Source organism: Suricata suricatta, chromosome 6 (genome assembly GCF_006229205.1).
Source record: "Suricata suricatta isolate VVHF042 chromosome 6, meerkat_22Aug2017_6uvM2_HiC, whole genome shotgun sequence".
Lineage (NCBI taxonomy): Eukaryota > Metazoa > Chordata > Mammalia > Carnivora > Herpestidae > Suricata > Suricata suricatta.
The window spans coordinates 144,714,424-144,734,602 of NC_043705.1; positions in this window are offsets into that span (position 1 = coordinate 144,714,424).

Genomic DNA, 20,179 nt, shown 5'->3' on the forward strand with positions numbered 1-20,179 from the left:
CATTATATGATCCGTGAAGACCACATGCCCCCCTCCCCCGTCTCCTCCTCCTGCCACTCCCTTGAACTGGCGGTCACCTTATGCCTCTTCGAACTTCTAACAATTGCTCGGATACAAGGTAAATCACGGCGCAGAAACACCCATAGCTTGAGTTTTCCTATCTGCAGAGTGGAGGCTGAGTGTCCTCGGACTCTACTTGCGTGTAATTTTTATTCTGCCCATAGTTTTCAATTTTTCCATTTTCCTTTTGTTTTTCCAAATCTCTGTGAGTTTGCCAAGGGCGGCTCTATGGCCCACGGGGGTCTTCTTCCGTTGTGTCTACTGTGACCTTCTACCCAGAGGTGGTTTTCCTGTGCTCTCCTAAGTCTCTTGAGCTCTGCTTACTCAATTTCCATATTTTTAAAATAATGTTGCATGAGAGAAAGTCCAGATATCTTCTAAGAATATTTTCTCCAAGGGAAAGAGTGTCAGGTCTGACTTGGGCCAGTAGAAGCTTTAATTCCGTTGTGTGGACTAGAAACAATTTCTCATGAACTTGCTGCTTTTCCTGGCCTGGGATTCCCAGTTACCGCCCCACGTCACAGACTGTGTGGTGAACTGGACACACACCTGTAGCTTATGCGGAGGCGGGATTCTGGGGGCACTTGGAATTTATCTCTCTTTTACCAGCTTTGGTCAAGCCAGTGACCATGTTCACTTCTTCGCCTATCACTCTTCCAATTGGATTTTTGCAAATAGGGCATATGTGTGCATTTGCTTCTTCTCTGCCCAGTTTTACCTGCCAACCAGAAGTGTAATATGGCATCAGGGTTGTTCCCGAAGCCCACCCTGTTGCCCCAAGCATAGTAGAGTCAGACTCTCTGGGCCCAACTGTTCGGAATAACTCTTCATTCTGCTTTACATTGTCAGAGATCTGTGTGTATTGTTAGCAGCTTTCTATTTTATTTTTATATTATATTATATTATATTATACATTACATCATTCAATTCGATGTTCATTTGCCATTCACGTAGGTAGAGGTATTTAATGCTTCCATCTTCAGTGTGACCTCTGACCATTTCTATTCTCTACATGAGGAGACATGACTCTCTTAGACTGATGGGGAAGAGAGTCAGGTGTGGAGGGTTAAGAAAGGAGAAAAATTCTGAATTAACCCTTAAGAGGAAGACCTGTCTAGGGAAATATACAAATGTCAACAGGAAGTGCAAAGTGTCTCATTTAGATTAGAGGTCAAGAAATGTAGAGCTTCCGGTCTGACAGTTGTATGACTCTTTTAGAGGTTGTGATGTTGGCACAGAGAACGCAAACGCACACAATAGGCAAGCGTCGGCATCTACGGTGAAGTGGTAGCGTGGCCAGAGAGTTGCTCTTCTCCTCAGCTGAGTGATTAAACAAGAAGGAGTATCTGTTGTTATGGAAGGGACGAGGAGGGCAGGGACCTGAAAATGTACTTTTCGGGAGAGGTGACGGAAGGCTCAATGAGGTCCAGCTTCAGGTGTGGAGGGAGGGGGGCTCTAGGATGACCGATGGGAGGCTGTTGTCAGTGAGCAGGAGAATTCTGAGTGATGACGGACAGTGGTGGGTCTGGGTGTGGCTGGAAATGTGGACAGTGACCACAGTCCAGGTGACCTCTGATGCCGCTTTAGGCAAGAGAAAAACACTGGTGGAGAGGAAGGCCGAAGCAGAAATGCTTCTAGGCCTGATGAATGCCAGGGGTGGGGATGCATGCTGGAGAGCATCGGGGGAGCCAGTGGAGACACGAGGGCCCCAGAGAAGCTGGGTTCTTTATACCAGATTAGAGGGCATGTTCCGGAAGCAGTACTGGAAATCAGAGGCAGCACGGAGAGCTGACATCTCATGCGGTGACCAGGTTCAGGCCTATGGGACGCTGCGCATCAGCTGGTGGTCTGTGGGGAACCGTGTGGTACTCGGGGTGTGCGGCAGGACTCACGTCAGCCCGAATTCACCTACTTCCGAGCAACTCAGAAGTGTCCTAGACAAACAGGACATGGGAGAAGGCTTTGGTTTCTGGAACCATGTCCATGGATTGGCAAATGGGCACCACCTCCATGGGCATGTGGGCATTTTCTCCTTTTTCCTCCTCCCAACAATGTGTCTGACTTTTGGTACTTCTCTATAGCATTGGGTTTTGAAGCCAGAGATAGAAGGAATAAAAAGGCTTTTTTTCCATTGAAAAAAGGTTTTATATCACAGCTTTCAACTCTTATTAGTTCAAATTTTCCACCTTCCAAATGCACTCATCAGACCCTCAATTAATGGTGATCACTAGTACGTTAGAAATGTGTCACTTAGAAAGTCATTGATGGTGAGAACTGAAAATCATTTTAAGTTATAATTTTATCTTATCCATAGACCATATAGGATCCTGAGTGTCTTCCTATAGTGGAGAGATTTAACTTAAAAACATATTCTAATTAGAAAATTGCTTTTTTATTACAATTATTTATCTATATTGATTCAAATTGCAAAAAAGATAAAAGGCCAAAATCCAAGATACAGGTTCAAAGTTCCAATAAGCAAATTTCACAGTGTGAGTGTGAGCATGAATATTACTTTTTCTCCATATAGAATTGCAGCAATAATCTGGGTATGATTTCTCTCGACACAGAGGACCTCAGGGTGCACAGCACACATGTGAAGGTTTTGTGCTCTCTGATTCTTCTATCAACACTAGAGGATTTGCCTTCCCCCCTAATTCTATAGGAGATGGAATGTGTTCTGTCTAAAGTGTGTTTTCCTTCCCGGTTCATATGTAACACACACAGCTGTGTCTCACACACTCAGAGAGGACGTGAGCGGCAGGTACACTTTCTCCGTGGACAAAATATCAAAGTGTTTGGCTATTTCTGAAACCACGCAGAAGCCTCCACCTCCTCACTTTCAGGTGGTGCCCATTGCTGGTCTGCCTGCCACCCAAACCTGCTTTTGAGGTTGACGAACCATGCGGTCATATGACCTGTCAAGTCAGTTTATGAAGTCCCCCAGAGTAACGAGATGTGACCCTCTGGAGCACGTCAGTTATTAGGAGGGTTTATTGCGGCGGACACTGGGAGAATGTGCAGATTTCCCATTAGACATCTCTAATCAGTGCTGAGAGGGTAAGGCCTCATGTCTGCATGGACAGTTTTGGGCTGGAGTAAGGATGGAATAGGAAAAAGGAGCAAGATAAAAACCACAACAAGACAAAAATGAAATATAATGATAATATGAATACATGTGCACACATACACACACACTCTGTCTATCTCTTTTCCATGTATCTCTGACAGTTAGGATGTAGACTGCCATCCTGGTTAACCATCTTTGTGCCCCAGCAAGGCGGGTGACCCCACGTGGGCTGAGATTCACGTCTCCCTCTCCGTGCCACAAAGCACCCTGTGATGCGCGGCATCTCACTGTGAGGCACCCACAGCCCTTCCGGGAGATGAATTTCCAGCAGGTAAGCCGCAGACAGGAGCGGAGGCCCCACAGGAAATGTCTACCCAAGCTGAGCATAGGCACCGAGAGCGTCACAAGGGTCAGGAGATCATTAATCATTTCTGGCTTGGGTGTCTCTGAATCCAAAAAGAGTATTTAATGAGACAGGAAGCTGATTCACTGTGTCCCTTAGGTTGTCTTTATTCTTTGTAAAGCCCAGAGCCTCTTTAGTCAATGACAGAAGCCCTCAGAATAACCTGGATATTTCTAGAAAACCTGTGGTTCATAACTGATGATGAAATAGAAGAGGTTGTAGGAAGTCGGGGAGGGGGCCCGTTGCTCTGTTTGAGGACGACCCAAGGAAACGCCTCTCAAGGCCTGCCACCTTCCTGTAGCCCCGCCCCAACCCAAAATGGCCCTCCTCCCGCTGGGTGCTCCAGGTCGCCCCGGTGCCTTGACTACGCTCCAGGTGGAGAGAGCATTGCTTATTTCAAATGCTTCCTTCATGGACAACAGCAAGGTGGAGTTTTGTGTCCAAAACGTAGAGACTGGGTTTGAGCTTCAACATCTTTAAGCCATGGGACTTGGGTTTGGTATTTATTCAAGTTTCATTTTTCTTCCTTTGTAAGATGAACATTATGGAAAATAAATACAAGAACATACTTAGGCATGAATACAGTGAAATATGTAAAAGGTCTGATGCTGAAAATTAGGAAACACTAAGGAATAAAGATAAAATCTGAATACATGGGAAGACATACAGCTTTCACGGATTGAAAGACAACCTGTTACAGATGTCAATTTCCCCAAATTTCCCTGTGGGTCAATGCAATTCTTATCAAGCCAAGTAAGGATTTTTTTTAAACACAGAAATAAGCTAATGCTAAAATTGATACAGGAAGGCAAAGGATCTAAAAAAGCTAGAAATTAAAAAAAAAAGGCAGGAGGAATCATTCCATCCAGTGTTAGGTGTTATTCTGTAACCATAGGAATCAAGACTCGATGCTTCCTAGGGTGATGGAATAGAACGGGAAACCCAGAGACAAGCTGATTTTCGCAGGGGTGCAGAGAGTAATTGCACAGAGCGACCGTCTCCTCAACGAATGGTCCAGAGCAAGTGGATTTGGGCAAAAAACATATTAATAAAATTAAATTATATAAAAAGAACTTTGACCTAAATGTCGCACCTTGTACAACATAATTCAGAGTGGATCGTGGGTTTACATGTAAAGTATAAAACTGTAAAACTTTCAGAAGAAAAATAGAAGAGAATCTTTGGGACCCAAGGTTGGGTGAAGAATTCTCAGACACGATGTTAAGAGCAGGATCCATTAAAGATACATGGGATGAATTGGACTTCATCAAGATTAAAACAAAATACAAACAACGCTTTGCTCTTCAAATGTTTCCTCTAATAATGAGGGGGCGAAATGAGAAGTCACGAGCTTGGAGAAGATGCTGGCAAGCCACTCATCTAACTAAGGACTTCTGTTTAGAATTTATTAAGAAATTGCAAGACTCAGCACTAAACAACAGTAATAATAAACAAGCGAGAAAGTTGGCAAAGGATACGAACAGCCGTCTCACTAATGAGGAGCCATGGACAGCAAATGTGTGCATGAAGAGGTGCTCCCCATCATTAGCTCTTTAGGAAATGCAAATTAAAATCCCTGTGAGACACCGCCACACACTGGCCTCAACAGCTGAAACGTCCGGTGCCAGTGAGGACGCAGAGACAATGGGCCACTCAGGAATAGAAGATGGTAGAGTCGTGCTCGAAGCCCTGGTAAAACCAGATTCCGCTTACAGGGGAGCCAGCGGCTCCACTCCTGGTGCTTGTCCTGGAGAGATGACCATGTATGCAGAAATCTGTTCATGAACGCTTATAGCAGCTTTATTCATAAAGGCCCCAAACTGGAAGAAAATTCCCAGGCATCTCTCAGTTCGTGAAAGGTTCAACAAAGTGTGGTCGAGCAGCACCCGGGATTCCACTTGGAAATAAAAAGGCACGAAGCGCACACAATAACTTAGCTGACTCTCCAGGAGATTCTGCTGAGCGACAAAGTCAGTCAGAAGATTACATGCTGCATGACTGTGTTTCCATGACCTTGTTGAGGTGACACGTCTCTACAGACTGGGGGCACATGAAGGTTTGCTGGCCATAGGGATGGACCCTTAACGGGGTCGCATGAGGCAGGACCTTTGAAGTGCCAGCACTGTGGTGGTCGCTGTACTTGGAGTCAAGCTGCCTGAAGCCACATGAACACGCACACACGTGCACACGCACAGACACACATGCGTATGACTGCAGGTGAAAACGGGCCTGCCTTGTAGGAAACCACATTGTACCAATGTTGATTTCCTGGTTCTGATTTTATATTACATTTATATACGATGCCACTCTTAGGGAAAATAAGGTGAAGCGTTCAATGGGATCTATGTACTAATTTTGGAACTTCCTGTGAGTCTGTAAGTTATTTTGAAATAAGATATTAAAAAATAAACATAGCAAAGAGTGTTAAGAAGCAATTTTAGAATTTACCATGATAATAGAATAAACATCGACTTCAGCTTCTTTTTCATGAAATCATTGAATGCATAATGGAGAAAGCAGGAACTCATTCTTCTGCTAGGCAGGAGCTGTCTGGAGTCCTGTAATACAGGTGCACGGGATCTGCCAATTGCGCTGGAATTGGTCCAGCATCGACAGGGCCCTTGGAAGGTTCCCTGCTGTGGTGACCTCATTCACGTCTGTGCACAGATGTGACTAAAGTTGGAAGCATATTCTGAGAGGCAAATCCAGTATCTGTTAGTTTGGAACAATTCAGGGCAGAGCAGGTCCTGGGAGAGGGGAGCAGTCATGTAGTGGCTAATCTTTATCACTTGCAGAGAGGGAGGGGCTACACCACAGATGGCCCCCCCGGTGGCACTCAGAAGTTCACCGGGAATAGGGGAGTCTTCTCTCTGGCATCTGCGAAGACATGCTGTCATGTGAACATTCAACTTGTCAACAGCTGGTCTGTTAAGAGCTTACTTCATTCTGAGACAAATAAAAATGAGAAGAGGAAAAAAGCTCTTCTAGATACTTTGAATAGAGAAGGAAAAACACACACGCAATAATAAAGTGTTTGGAAGAAAAAAATTTTCTTCCAAAGATGTAAAAATATCATTACTTATGATTTCCCCAAGAAACAAAAGGTTTTAGTAAATATCTGGTCTCTGTCAAATAAAAGTTCAAGTCAATGATTCAAGGGCTCAAGAAAGAAATGATGAAGGAAAGTATGACCTAGAAACTGAGAAGTTGAAGTCCAGGAGTGAAATACAAATGATAAGCGAGGCATTTGATAAAGGAAACATACTTTGGAGACACCCCAGAGGAACATGGATGCTAATGGAATTACATGAAGTCCCTAGGAAAGGGGCTTGGGAAAAGCATACAGAACAAGGAGTGAAGATTTTTAAAAGGCTATAGGGAAAATGATGCACGGGGAAGACAGAGAAAATTCAACATCTATGTAACTGATATTCTTGATGAAAAGCATCAGAAGAAAAGCCAAAAGAAACTTCCAAGGTACATTTTAAGCACACTGTCCTAAAGTAAAACATGTGCTCATGGATTGGAAGAATGATGTGATCTTGAGTGATCAGCATTAAGAAGCACTAAGAGAGTACTTAGAGAGGCCAGTAGATTAGAAGGATTTGTGTGTGCTTGGGTTGGGGGGATGGGTAATGAGAAAAAGGACCAACTCACCGATGCCACCACTAGGGGGCAGTCAGCCTGATTTCATGCTTCTTTACAATAACTTTCAGTTGAAGACAGTGTAACTGTACCAAGTAATTCCTCAGGAAAAAGAATGTGATTCAAGAGTAATACATGGTCATTCAAATACAGAGAGAACAGATACATATTGTGAACATGTAGGAACTCAGGGGATATGGTTTGCATGAGCCCTTTTATTATTTTATCTTCTTAGAGTTTATTTATTTATTTTGAGAGAGAGCACAACCACCACAACAAAATACCACTTTTACTTGGTAAAACTGCTTTCACCTTCAAGCCTCCCCCTGGCCTAGAGCCAAAGCAAAAAGAGGCAGAGCCCCCAACCCAGGACACAAAATGTTGATTAATTGATAGTCTTGAAAGGCATCTGAATGTGTTTATCAATCAATGATGCTCTCAAGTTCATTTGCTGAAGTCACTTCTAATTACACATTTAAGTAACTAGAGAGGAAAGACCTCCAGGAAGAAAGTAGCAGTTAATGTGGAATTATATCAGAAGTGATTCATCCGAGGACATTTTCATTCAGTACTTGGACATTACCCATCGCTCCACAAGTCTACTGGTAGGAAATAAAACTCGAGTTTCTTTGCCATCAGTGTGACCTTTTTCTGTTCTCTGCTCTTTCCCAGTGAGTGAGAAAATTACCCAGAGAGATCGAAAACTTTCCATTTATAGTTTTCACAGAATGGTCAATATGAAAACATGCAGAGCACCCTATTCGAAGGGAAAAAAAATCCTTACAGTATTCTTTCTATTATTAACATCTCCACCATAAGTGTATGGTAATGAAACAAAAGTCTTTACATGTTAATTGAACAAACTGTATAGGCTGATTCAATATATGTGACCTCAAACGACAAGTGCCCAAAACTGAAATTGTGCTGCAGGATCTTTCTGGAGGTAGGAAGATGGAAAGTCTCACAGGAGACTTGGTAAGAGTTGGTGGTGCATTTCCAGAAGAAGGTTGATTTATTTTACTCCTTAATGTGGCATAAATACTTAATGTTTTACACTCAAAGGAAACAAATCCACCTGACTATAGATACATAATGTGGTCAATTGTATAATTAACCTTCTTAAAAATCCTTTGCTTTCAAGGATGTTCAAAAATTTTTCTCAAGCAAATCAAGCATATGATGATGGATAGGGAATTATAAGCACTTAAAAAAGCTACGCAAATTTTTGGCAAATAGGCTACAAGATCATGGCATGTTTCATTTAATAAATTCACAAGATTTAAAATAGGTATTTTATCTTGAGGTTTTATGTTTTAATCTACCTCCAGCCACATATGAAGTATCTTAAATGTTAGCCCGTGAATAAAAATCAAATAAATAGTGACACTTGTTGCAGAGAAGAACATCTGGAAAAGGACCAGCTTGGAATGACGGAGGGGATCCCAGTGCTGGGAAGAAAGCTGCGGTTCCGGGCAGGTGGCACTTGTTGGGAAGGACCGTGTGCTAGCATAGTCCATAACAGGTCTCCATGTTTTTAAAATTAGGAACAAATGATGGTAAAGGAGAAAATGAAGGCAAAGCTTAGGTCACAATGGCGGTTTCATGAAGAGGGTGACAAACTCAAAGGCATGTCGGAAGTCCCTCATTTGTCAGGTGTATGTCAGTTAAAGTTATAGGTAATTCATTAGGTGTCCTCCGAGGACCCTGGTAGACTGTCATAGAAACCCACACAAGATTTCTGCAATAGGGTCATTAAAAAGATGCATGGCCCCTGAGTTCTCTGCTAACTTTCCACGTCGGAGCCCGGTGACTTACAACTTTCATTCTTGTGGGTCGTGGGGATGTTTGTCAGCTCTTACGAGTGAGCTTTCTGAGGCACTCAATTACAGTATCCGGAGTGCGGTGGAAATGAATGAACACCTGTACATTTGCTCAGATACTATGTCAGGCGATTCGAAATGAGCTGTCATAACAAGTCCATAAAGCCTTAACACACCATTTGTCTTGCTCAGTTTATAAAGTGCATAAACTACGGTGAGCTGATCTGAACTGGCTCTCTTTGGAGGACAGCCTGGTCTAGCGGTAATGAGAATCTCCTATGGATTTGACCCTGCTGGGAATTTTTCTTCTTCCCTACGTGCTTTTCGTTTATTTGTGTGCCTAACCGTAGACATCGGCCCATGAGCCGATGGGCTCTTTTATCTTTTACTAGAGTTTCATTAGAAAAATCAAAGGCTTAGAAATAAGCCCTCTTTTTCTTTACCACCTCAAACATGGTAATAATAATTTGCACTTCAGATTCAGGGATATTTCAGCTGGAAAATGTGAGGATAAGTGAAACTGTGTTCTTTTTTAATAAAGAACGAGAGGCTTACAGATCAAGAATGAAAAAGGTCACCTCTTTGAAGGGACTTTAGAATTCACAAGACACTTGAAAAGTGCCCCCGTCTACTTCAAGTGCTATGTCACCCATGATTTTCCTAATATTAGAATATCTCCTTGTCGATTCCCGCAGATTCCAGAATATCCAAACCAGAACTCATGGATACGCGTTTTTGACTATGAGGATTAAATATCTAAGACTTCGGGTTTCATAGAGAGACCTGTGGATCAGCAGCTTCAAACTAGGATGTGAGCATCACTGGAACTGAACACTGCACTAGGATGCTGGAAGAAATTACTAGAACTCTTTTTACATTTATTTTATTCAGAAAGTTGTCTAAGATTTAAGCTTTACTGACATTTACTCTGTGGACTGACACTTGGGTTGATCCTTTGTCAAGGTTAGACGGCGGCCTATGACTGCCTGACTTCTGAGTTAGTGGTGGGACAGAGTGCAGCCCAGGTGCGCCCACCCCTGAGGGGACCTGGCTTACGGAAGTCCTGCAGGTGTTGGAGTTATTCCTGATGAAGTATCCATGAGAAAGCCACACACACACACACACACACACACGCGCACACACACACACACACACACACACACACACACACCCTACATATGGCTGTCAGGAAGGTGATCCCAAAAAGGACGTGAAATTATCAAATAGATTATTTGAAATATGGCCATTATAGCCATTGGTTTTTTAAAATGTGTATTCATTTATTTTTAGAAAGGGGAGACAGAGAGAAGGAGGGAGAGATAGTCATAAGCTATGAGCACAGAGCCTGATGCAGGGCTCGATCCCATGAACCATGAGATCATGACCTGAGCCGGCATCAGTAGCTGGACACTTAGCCGGCTGAGCCACCCAGGTGCCTGTATAGCCACTAGTTTTACCCTCTGTAAATATTATGCCATGAGAAGTAAACCGTGGGCCACTGGAAACGTTACCAGTTATCAGGGCGATTCAAAGTTAAGTATCTGGAATATGAAGGCACAGCTCTACCAATATTCAGCCCTGTTTATAACTATGTATTTCTTCACTGAGCATTTGACAAAGGTCTAAACATGGAAGGTGTAGACTGTGTGCACAGGAACAAAAGGACAGACGGGCGAAGTCACCTTATCATCTTCTTTGCAGCAACAATGAATCATGAACTGTGGAATAATTTCTCTCATACTGGAAAAGGTAGGTATCTTTTTTTTTAATGTTTCTTCATTTGGAGTGAGAGAGGGAGATAGAGTATGAGCAGGAGAGGGGAAGAGAGAGAGGAAGACAGAATCTGAAGCAGCTCTAGGCTCTGAACTGTCAGCACAGAGCCCGACACAGGGCTTGAACCCATGAACTCTGAGATCATGACCTGAGCCGAAGTTGGACGCCTAACCTACCTAGCTACCCAGGCATCCCAGAAGCTAGGTATCTTAAACATAGTTTAGATTTCCATATTAAATGTTTCCGTGATGAAATACTTAAAGGCATTTTTTCCAGACATGCATGCCTCTGTGTATCCCTCAAAACACTCAACAGGGAAGAGGTTCTTCAACCCAAATGTGATATTAAGTATAAAACACACAAATGCAATCATTGATGACAAGAAGAGAGGAGAAGATTAAGTCTTTAGGTTAATATTGTTGAAAAAACACCAAACACAGGATTCACCTGCTGGGTCATTTGTGAGCCAGCTGCAGACCCGCAAAGACGTTGACACCAGGAGTGCCCCAAATGCAACTGGGCATAGTCTAATGATTAATTCTTTTCTGAATGGAAAATATTGTGCACAGATTATAAAACTTTTAATGGGAGGAAAAGTCAAAGTGAAAATCTTTTCTGGCACAGAAGAATTACACTGCTTAAATGCAGGTTTCTACACAGAGGTGTGAAATTCGAGAGTGAGTGCCAAAAAGACAATAGGTAAACTTTGCTAATTGCTTCCAGGATGACAGAACATTGCCGATGTGGCGCGCTATGCAGATACGTCTAAGTGTGCTTTATGCCACCTTTTAAACTGAAATTTTAGTGAGCAAGTCAGTGACTAATTTTTAAAAGGAACTTTTCCAATGAGGATATAAAAATACTGAAACAAAAGTTTTTAAAAAAATTTCCACTATAGTGTAATTTTGTTATAATAAATAAAGTTAATGTGCCAGCTTTAAAAACTCATAGAACCAAACAGTTCATTTTGAAAAAAAGAAACACATCTGTTTTAAAATCTTTCAAATAACCTTTGGACAATTGGGAACTTTCTGGTAATATGAAATTTTATAAGTACTTTCTAGTTCTCTTTTGTTTTTCTTGTTTGTTTATTTTAACTTTAGTTAACATACAATATGGGTTTCCGGTATGTCATTCGGTGACTCATCACTTACAAACGACACCCAGGGCTCATCCTAACAGAGCCCTCCTCCATGCCCATCCCCACCCACCTCCTCCATCGACCCTCAGTTTGCCCTCTGTATTTAAGAGTCTTTATGGTTTGTTTGCCTCTCTCTCTTCCTCACCTTCCCATATGTTCATACGTTTTGTTTCGTTTTTGTTTTGTTTTATTAATTTTTGAGAGAGAGAGAGAGACAGAGCACAAGTGGGGGAAGGGCAGAGAGGGAGAGAGACACCAAATCTGAAGCAGCTCCAGGTTCCCAGCTGTCAGCACAGAGCCCGATGTAGGGCTCGAACCCCCAGCAGTGAGATCTGACCTGAGCCGAAGTCGGACGCTTAACTGACTGAGCCCCCCAGGAGCCCTGCCTTTTTTTTTTTTTTTCGTTGTTTTGTTTTCAACTGTTTTGTTTCTTAAAGCGCACATGTGAGTGAACTCATATGGAATTTGGGTTTCTCTGACTGACTTATTTTGTTTAGCATAACACATTTTAGCTCCCTCCATTTCACTGCAAAAAGCAAGATTTCATTCTTTGTGATGTCCAGGCGATGTTCCATTATTACACTGTCATCTTCATCCATTCCTCAGTCAACGGACATTTGGATTTTCTATTTCTTTGTACTGATAACTTAGTGACATCAGAAAATAAGAAAAACTACTAGCCAAAGTCAACAAAAACTAACAAAATTAGTAAATGGGATTGAACACGTTTGCTTCTGTTTGTGTTTAGCCAGTGCTGCCATCAGTAGGCCTTTTTCATGTAAACCTAACGTTCACCAACGGAGGACAAGGAGCCCTTGCGATCAAAGATCCAAACAAAGTGATCCTGGAAACCGACTTTCAAGTCATTCAGTACCACGCTGCGAAGCCAAGAGTCTAAAAAGCTAATTCAGTGCCAGTGTTCAGCTGAAAGTGTGATCAGCACATAGTGTATATTTTAGTGAGAATAAAATTATTTCCACTGCTGGCAAAAAATTGAAAATATATCATTTGTTTCATTTTTATGAAATGCATGGGATGCAAATGTGTTTACAATACTATGTGTTAAAACTGGAGATCACTTTTATGTATAAGAAAAAAACCCAGATTCGTCCGTGTGGTTTCATTAATTCCTCTAGGTAAGAACCTGGTTCATTAAGCCCCAATCTTCTCACAGTTTCAATTTATGTAAAGTACATCGGCAGAATCACAGTGCATGTGTGCTTATGCTTATGTTTTATATTTTTCTCCTCAGTCAAAATATTATAAGACAGAGATTATTGGTTTAATTGATACCGTGTTTGGATTTTCACTTTGTGATCACAAATAATATGTGTCATCAAACAGTGCTTTTATTTCTTACTGAGCTTGAAACTTCTCTTCTTTTCCTCTGAGTTGTGGAGAAATCAATATCTCTGTCTCTCTTTCTCTTCTTGCCCCACCTTCCCTCAATATTAGGCACAGCTGTGTTACTAGGAAGCATCATTTTATCCACAAATGATCATAAAAACCCTGATTTCAAAGTAAAAGAAGGAGGCTGTAGCAAAGGCTCTGTTCCAGTGCTTTGTAACTAACAGATTGTTAGTATACATGTATTGGCATCATGAAAAGTGCCTTCCTTGAATTCTCACAGCAAACAGCTGAGTGGGGTTATTCTGTCCATTTCATGTATGTGTAAAGCGAGTTACAGAGAGCGGTACGTCAGGTAACCCGGGCAAGGCTCCAAAGCTGGAAGGAGAGAGACCGGGATTCAAACACAGCCCTGGAGCTGAGAGCCGGCTGTCAGCACTCACTTCTCTGGTCCAGCCCACCAGCTCCGGCTTCCTGGCAAGGTGGGGGGAGAGGCGGCCGCCTGAGCTGGGGAAGCTGTTCTCACACTCCAGAAAATACCTGACAACCTGCAGATGAAAGGGTCTGTGTCCTCATCAGGTTCTGAAACCCTGCTTCCTCTCCGGAACTTGACAGGCACGTCAGAGACGCTCAGGTGCGCGCCTTCAGTGACTCAGCCTTCCGTCCTCAGCTTGATTTGCTCATGTTACGTGGATTCTTGCAGTGAAACAGTAATAAATCTACACATAAACACTCAACAATCACAAGTATAAATGCATCTTTGATGAACAGGTAACTTTTTTCACTTGTTTTTTTTTTTTAATTTTTTAAAATATATTTTTGAGAGAGAGAGAGACAGCGTAAGCAGGGGAGGGTCAGAAAGAGAAGGAGATACAGAATCCAAAGACAGGCTCCAGGCTCTGAGCTAGCTGTCAGCACAGAGCCCAACGCGGGGCTCGAACCCACGAACCATGAGATCATGACCTGAGCTGAGGCCGGATGCTTAACCGACTGAGCCACCCAGGTGTCCCTCACTTGGTTTCTTCACTGACTTCAGTATTATTTCAGTGGGACTGGATTTCTCTTTTCTTTCCTTCCTTCCTCCCTCCCTCCTTTCTTCCTTCTTCCTTCCTTCCTTCCTTCCTTCCTTCCTTCCTTCCTTCTTTTCTTTCTTTCTTTCTTTCTTTCTTTCTTTCTTTCTTTCTTTCTTTCTTTCTTTCTTTCTTTCTTTCTTTCTTTCTTTCTTTCTTTTTCTCTTTCTTAGAGAGTGAGAGCATGTGTGAGTGGGGGTAAGAAGAAGAAAGAGAGAGAATCTCAGATTCCAGACTCAACATGGAGCCCAATGCAGGGCTTGATCCCATGACTCTAGGATCATGACCTGAGTCAAAATCAAGAGTCAGACACTCAACAAATGGAGCCACCCAGGTGCCCCAGTGGGTCTGGATTTCTAAATAATCTTTTCATGTAAATGTAGAAACAATTCAATATAAAGGTTGAAGATGAAGTCGGAACAGATTTAAGTCAAGGACGTGGTTTATCCATTCAGCATTTTGAGGGATTCTTTGAAGGTTTGTTTTTTTCTACCTATATTTCTATACATCTTGAGATTTTATGGAATACATTTGTCCCTATTATTTTTACTTGAAATTGTAATGTGACAATCTTTCATTTTATCAGTGGTTTTAATTCCATGGGTTCAACATAAGAGTCAGTGTCTAAATGTCCACTCCTGAGAGTGTAGGCTCTGTCCAATTTAAATAACGATTCTGTAGACATTATTGTGCCCACCTCTCTGCTCAGCTGCTCTATTTCTGATTATTTCTGAGAGCAATAAACAGAAGAAAAGAAGGCTTATAACAACTTCAAACAACCTGAGCCAGTGAGACTGTGTTTGATGCACATGAATGAACTACTCTCCACATGCATGTTGTCACCTTCCCCAGATCCTGCTCTCATTTTAAATCTTTCCTAACTTTGATAGAAATTCAGACACTTTGTCATTGATTTGGTTTCATTTGATTTGAGATCAGAGGCTAACACAGTTAGGACCAGCCAATATTTAGAGGATTTAGTTTTAAAGCAATCATTTAAGCAAAACATTAGAAACAGACCCTGATGGCATCTCCACCACGCACACCTGCTGAAACACTAATTCCTGAGGGGCTGTCGCCATAGCCACTTTGCAGATAACAGAATGGGTCACTGCCAACCGCCATCCTCCTGACCCCCAGAGGGGACCTTTCCCTGCACCAGCTCCTCCTAAATTAAATCTCTGTCCCTCAGGAACGAATTTTAGTTTGACTGATTTTCTCCATTGTTTTTGTTATCAATTTTGTTGATTCTTGAACTGATCTTTATTTGTCCACTACTTGAGTTTGTTTTGGGTTTTATTTGCTCTTCTTTTTCTACTTTCTAAGATAAATGTATACATTGTTGATTGGAAATAGCTCTTATTTTTAAAATAAGAATTTTAATGCTATAAATTTTCCTTTCAATACTGCTTTAGCTGTGTGACACACAGTCTTTTGTGTGCCCATTTTTTTTTACATTGCTGTTCAATCAAAAATATTCTCCACTTTTTCTTTTGTTTGCTTCTTTGACCCATGGCATAGAAAGAAGTGTGGTTTATTTAATTTCCAAGTATTTGGGGATCTTACATATATCATTCTGTAATTTATTCCAAATTTAATTTCATTGCGATTAGAGTTACTTTGCTTGATTTCAGTTCTTTTAAGATTGTTGAGATTAGCCCTCTAATCTGGAGCAGTCTGTTGTGGTGAGTGTTCCCCATACTCGGGAGCAGAATGTGTCTTCTGCTATTGTGAGTGGAGTGTTCTAAGTTCACAAAAATATCAGCTTGGTCAAGTTGGTTGATTGGATTTTGCATATCTTCTGGATCCTTACTGACTTCCTGTCTACAGGAGATGTAACTCAGGAAGGAGTATTGAAGGCTACAAGTGTAATTATAAAAGAACTGTTCTACTTCTTTCAGGTCGATCCATTTTTCTTCCATCGTTTTGAAGCTCTGATATTCCTACATGTTTAGGCTTGCTCTGCTATCTTTATCGATACAGCCGTTTACAATCCCGAATGCCTCTCTCTATCCACAGCAACTCTCCACGTGTGGAAGTCCACTTTGTGTGGTAAATAGGCTCTCCAGAGTCTTTTCCTACCGTTCGTGTGGCACATACTGTCTCGTCTCCTTTACGCTATCTTTTTTTTCTCTAATTTATAGTGAGTTTCATTTTTATACCAATCCCCAACTGTTATTTGTCATTTGGATCATTTATATTTAGTGTGCTTAAAATTAGTTGTATTTAAATATACAGTCTTGCCATTTGTTTGTTATTGGTCCTTTGCCTTTCTTTCCCTCTCTGTCTTTTTGTTGGAATAATTGAGTGGTTTCCTTTTAATTTCCCCTCTCAGCTTATTGGTCACACCTCCACTGGGGGCCTGTCCCTAATCCTCTCATTCCCAGACCTCTCTACTTGTATCAACCCCTACAAAACCCCTAACCTTGCTGTTAGCTGTCTTCTTCCCTGTATGCTGGGTTCTCTCCTTGTCATCTTGAGAAAGAGATTTTCTGCTCACCTCCAAGTGGGGTTGGTGGGCTTCCACAGGTGGCTCCTTGGGTAGCATGTTCCAGAAACACTCTCCAAGCACGTGACTCAGTCAGCTAGAATCAGGGACTTGGCATGAGAAAAGGGGTTAGGCCTAAAGAGAGATCCTGTCTGTGAACCAAATTTGTACTTTACCGTTGGATTGTATTATGAAAAATTGGGGCCAAACAGGGAATCCTCCCAAGGTAAGGATTTTCAGTCTGGTGTGGATGGCAGCCACATTTGCAGTGAGCAGAGCTTAGCATAGAAAGTAGTCCAGTCTCTGTGCTGTGCACCTAAAACTAATGTAACATTTTTTTGGTCAAGTGCACTTCAATTAAAATATAAGTTTAATAACAAAATGTCAGTTAAATTCATTTTTCTTTGGTCTAGAATATGCCGGACAATTCTATATCTACTGGATGTATCCTCAAAGTCATAGTCATTTACAGATTTTTTTGTGTGGTTCTTGTTTGTTCGTTTGCTGTTTTCATTTTTGCTTTGTTTTAAGCTAAAACATCAGTTTCTGTCACCAAAACCATGTTTTTTCCTTTTTACAAAACACGGGCCTTTTGTCCAGATCCAGGTTTACATTCTGTCGTTCTCAAATGTTTGTTCGCGGTCTTGTGTTTGAGCTGTGCAGCCGTCTGGCTAACACAGAGACTCACACACAACTTAATGTTCTTTAAAAATGAGAATTCATCTTTGAGCACATTCTGTTAAAGGTTGAATTTATATTCCTTCAGTTTGCTGATATGTAGAATACTTTAATTTTCTTTGACAATGTTTCAGGCCATAAAGATATGTCAGAAGCCCATGATTCTTGGTTCTGCTTCCAGAGTGATAAGGTGCAGGACATCCAAATGTCATTTGTGTTTCATGTAGAAATGATTCTTTCTTACCCTTCCAACCTCTGAAAGAGTTAACTAAATAAACACATGAAGTAAGTGCATCTCAAGCTTCAAATTGTTCCTAGTGACCTAAGTTGTTGCGGAAGAATTGTCAAAACCATGATTTGCATCCAATTTTGAAATGATAGGTATTGTATGAGTCTCAGCTTGGCCTGCTAGAGCAAATTACTCTAAGCCAAATGTCTTACCCAAAACTTTGTTTTCTCCAAGTGCTGGAGACTGGAAATTGAAGATCAAGGTGCTGATTGATTGGGCGCCAGGGAGGGTAGATGGCTGCCATCTTGCTGTGCTGTCATGCTGTGATCTCTTGTTTGTGCTTATGCGGAGAGAGAGAACTCTACTCTCTTCTGGAAAGACACTAATCCAAGTACAAGCCCCACCCTCATTACCACCTAAGCCTAATCATTTCCCAAAGGGGCCGACCAAATAACGCCACTTTCAGGGGTGGGGCTTCCACACCCAGCCCGGAACAGGCAGGAATCCTTCTTTCCGGGAAACTTGCAAGAGTGAGCTTCAAAATAAAATGTGGTGTGAAAAATTTTTCCCTAAGCAAAATGACAGTATCGGTTTCATTGGTAAGTTACTGTTTCAGAAACACAAAAGGCTAAAGATTAAGACTAGAAACAAAATAGAACAAAAATATACTCCAAGTAAAACTGATACTGTGTGAGAGAAGAACTGCAGTTAAAAAGATACTGGGAGGCCTGGGTGGCTCAGCGGGTTAAGGGTCCAACTTCAGAGCCCCGCGTCGGGCTCTGTGCTGACAGCTCGGAGCCTGGAGCCTGCTTCGGATTCTGTGTCTCCCTCTTTCCTTCTCTGCCCATTTCCTGCTCATGCTCTGCCTCTCTCTCTGTAACTCAAAAATGAATAAACATTTTAAAAAATAAAAGAAAGATTTCCACTATTAATGTTAAAGTCACATTGAAAGCAATAAGCATTCAGTGTGGCAAAGTGATCATTCGTAGTTGATTATACTGTCTCTATAAAACCTAAAGGGTTAGAAACCTTTATGTTTTGTATAACATGCAATTGGTATCACAAAGTAAAATCTGTATATTCTGCAATGATGAGAGACATTAGTTCAGTTCTATCCGTCCTTGGTGGAGAATAAATGTGGAAGCTTAAAAGCCTCTCTAATTAGTAAAGTAGAAAAAATAAAATAAATGCAAGGAAACACAAGGAGAGAAATCGAGATGGAAGCATACTCTGCAGGCAGCCTGCCTGGGTTCATAGTTGAATCTTCAGCAAAACACTTCCAAACACTGTGCCTCAGTTTGCTCATCTATAAAATGGGTTTTGTTGCCATTGATAAGGCTGGCTGATGGGAGAAAATACAGAATATTCAGTACACGTTCTGTTTGGACAGCAACTAAAGAATGAAGCAGGATGTCAACCCCATATTCTATGCCAAAATAAAGTAGAAATATATGCCTATTTTGAAAATAATCTGAAACAATAAGAACGCTGGTAAAAATAGATTTTTTTTAAATTCTGAAAATAAGAAAGCCAATTATAACGGTGAAACAAAACTCAGAAGCCATAAAAGACAAGAACGAATTATTTTACTATATAAAGTAAAATACATATTGTTAAAAGCACCATAACCAAAGTCAAAGTCAAGTGACAAATGAAGGAAAATATTCACAACTAATATCAAAGGTCTCATATATAATAAATTTCTGTAAATCAGTAGAATAAAGACCAACACAATGGAAAATTATCAAAACTATAGTTTTAAAAAAGGAAACAAAAATTTTAATACATGAAACAAGTTATATATTATTAAAAATAAATGGGATTTGAAATTAAAATGAAATATTTTTCCTCACCCAATCAGATTGGTAAAGATTCAGGTTTAGAAGGACATTTTCTAGGTGGCCGGAGAAGTAGGCAGTGTTTTATGAGTATCTGACTATCAGTCGATGCGATTTGTGGAAGGTGGTTTGTCGGCTCATCTCGAGATTTAAAATGCACACGTTATTTTACCCAGCACGCCCACGTGCAGGACTCCACCCTGGAAACATTCTCATACTAGAGACAGGTGACTCTGAGTACCAGGAAAGTTCTGGGTGGTGCCAGGTGCGGTGGTGGGAGGTTGGGTCCTAACTGCCCACTCTTTAGAGCCATTTGCTTTTTTAAAAATTTCTTTGTTTAATGTTCATTCTTGAGAGAGAAAGGGACAGACAGTGGGTGAGTGTGAGTGGGGGAGACAGAGAGAGAGGGAGACACAGAACCCGAAGCAGGCTCCAGGCTCCGAGCTGTCAGCACAGAGCCGGATGCGGGGCTCGAACCCACAAACCGTGAGATCAAGACCTGAGCCGAGGTCAGACGCTCAGCTCCCTGAGCCATCCAGACGCCCCATAGAGTCATGCGACCCTTGAAAATTGTTCATATATTACCTACTCAAAAGAAAACATTCCTATGAAAAAGA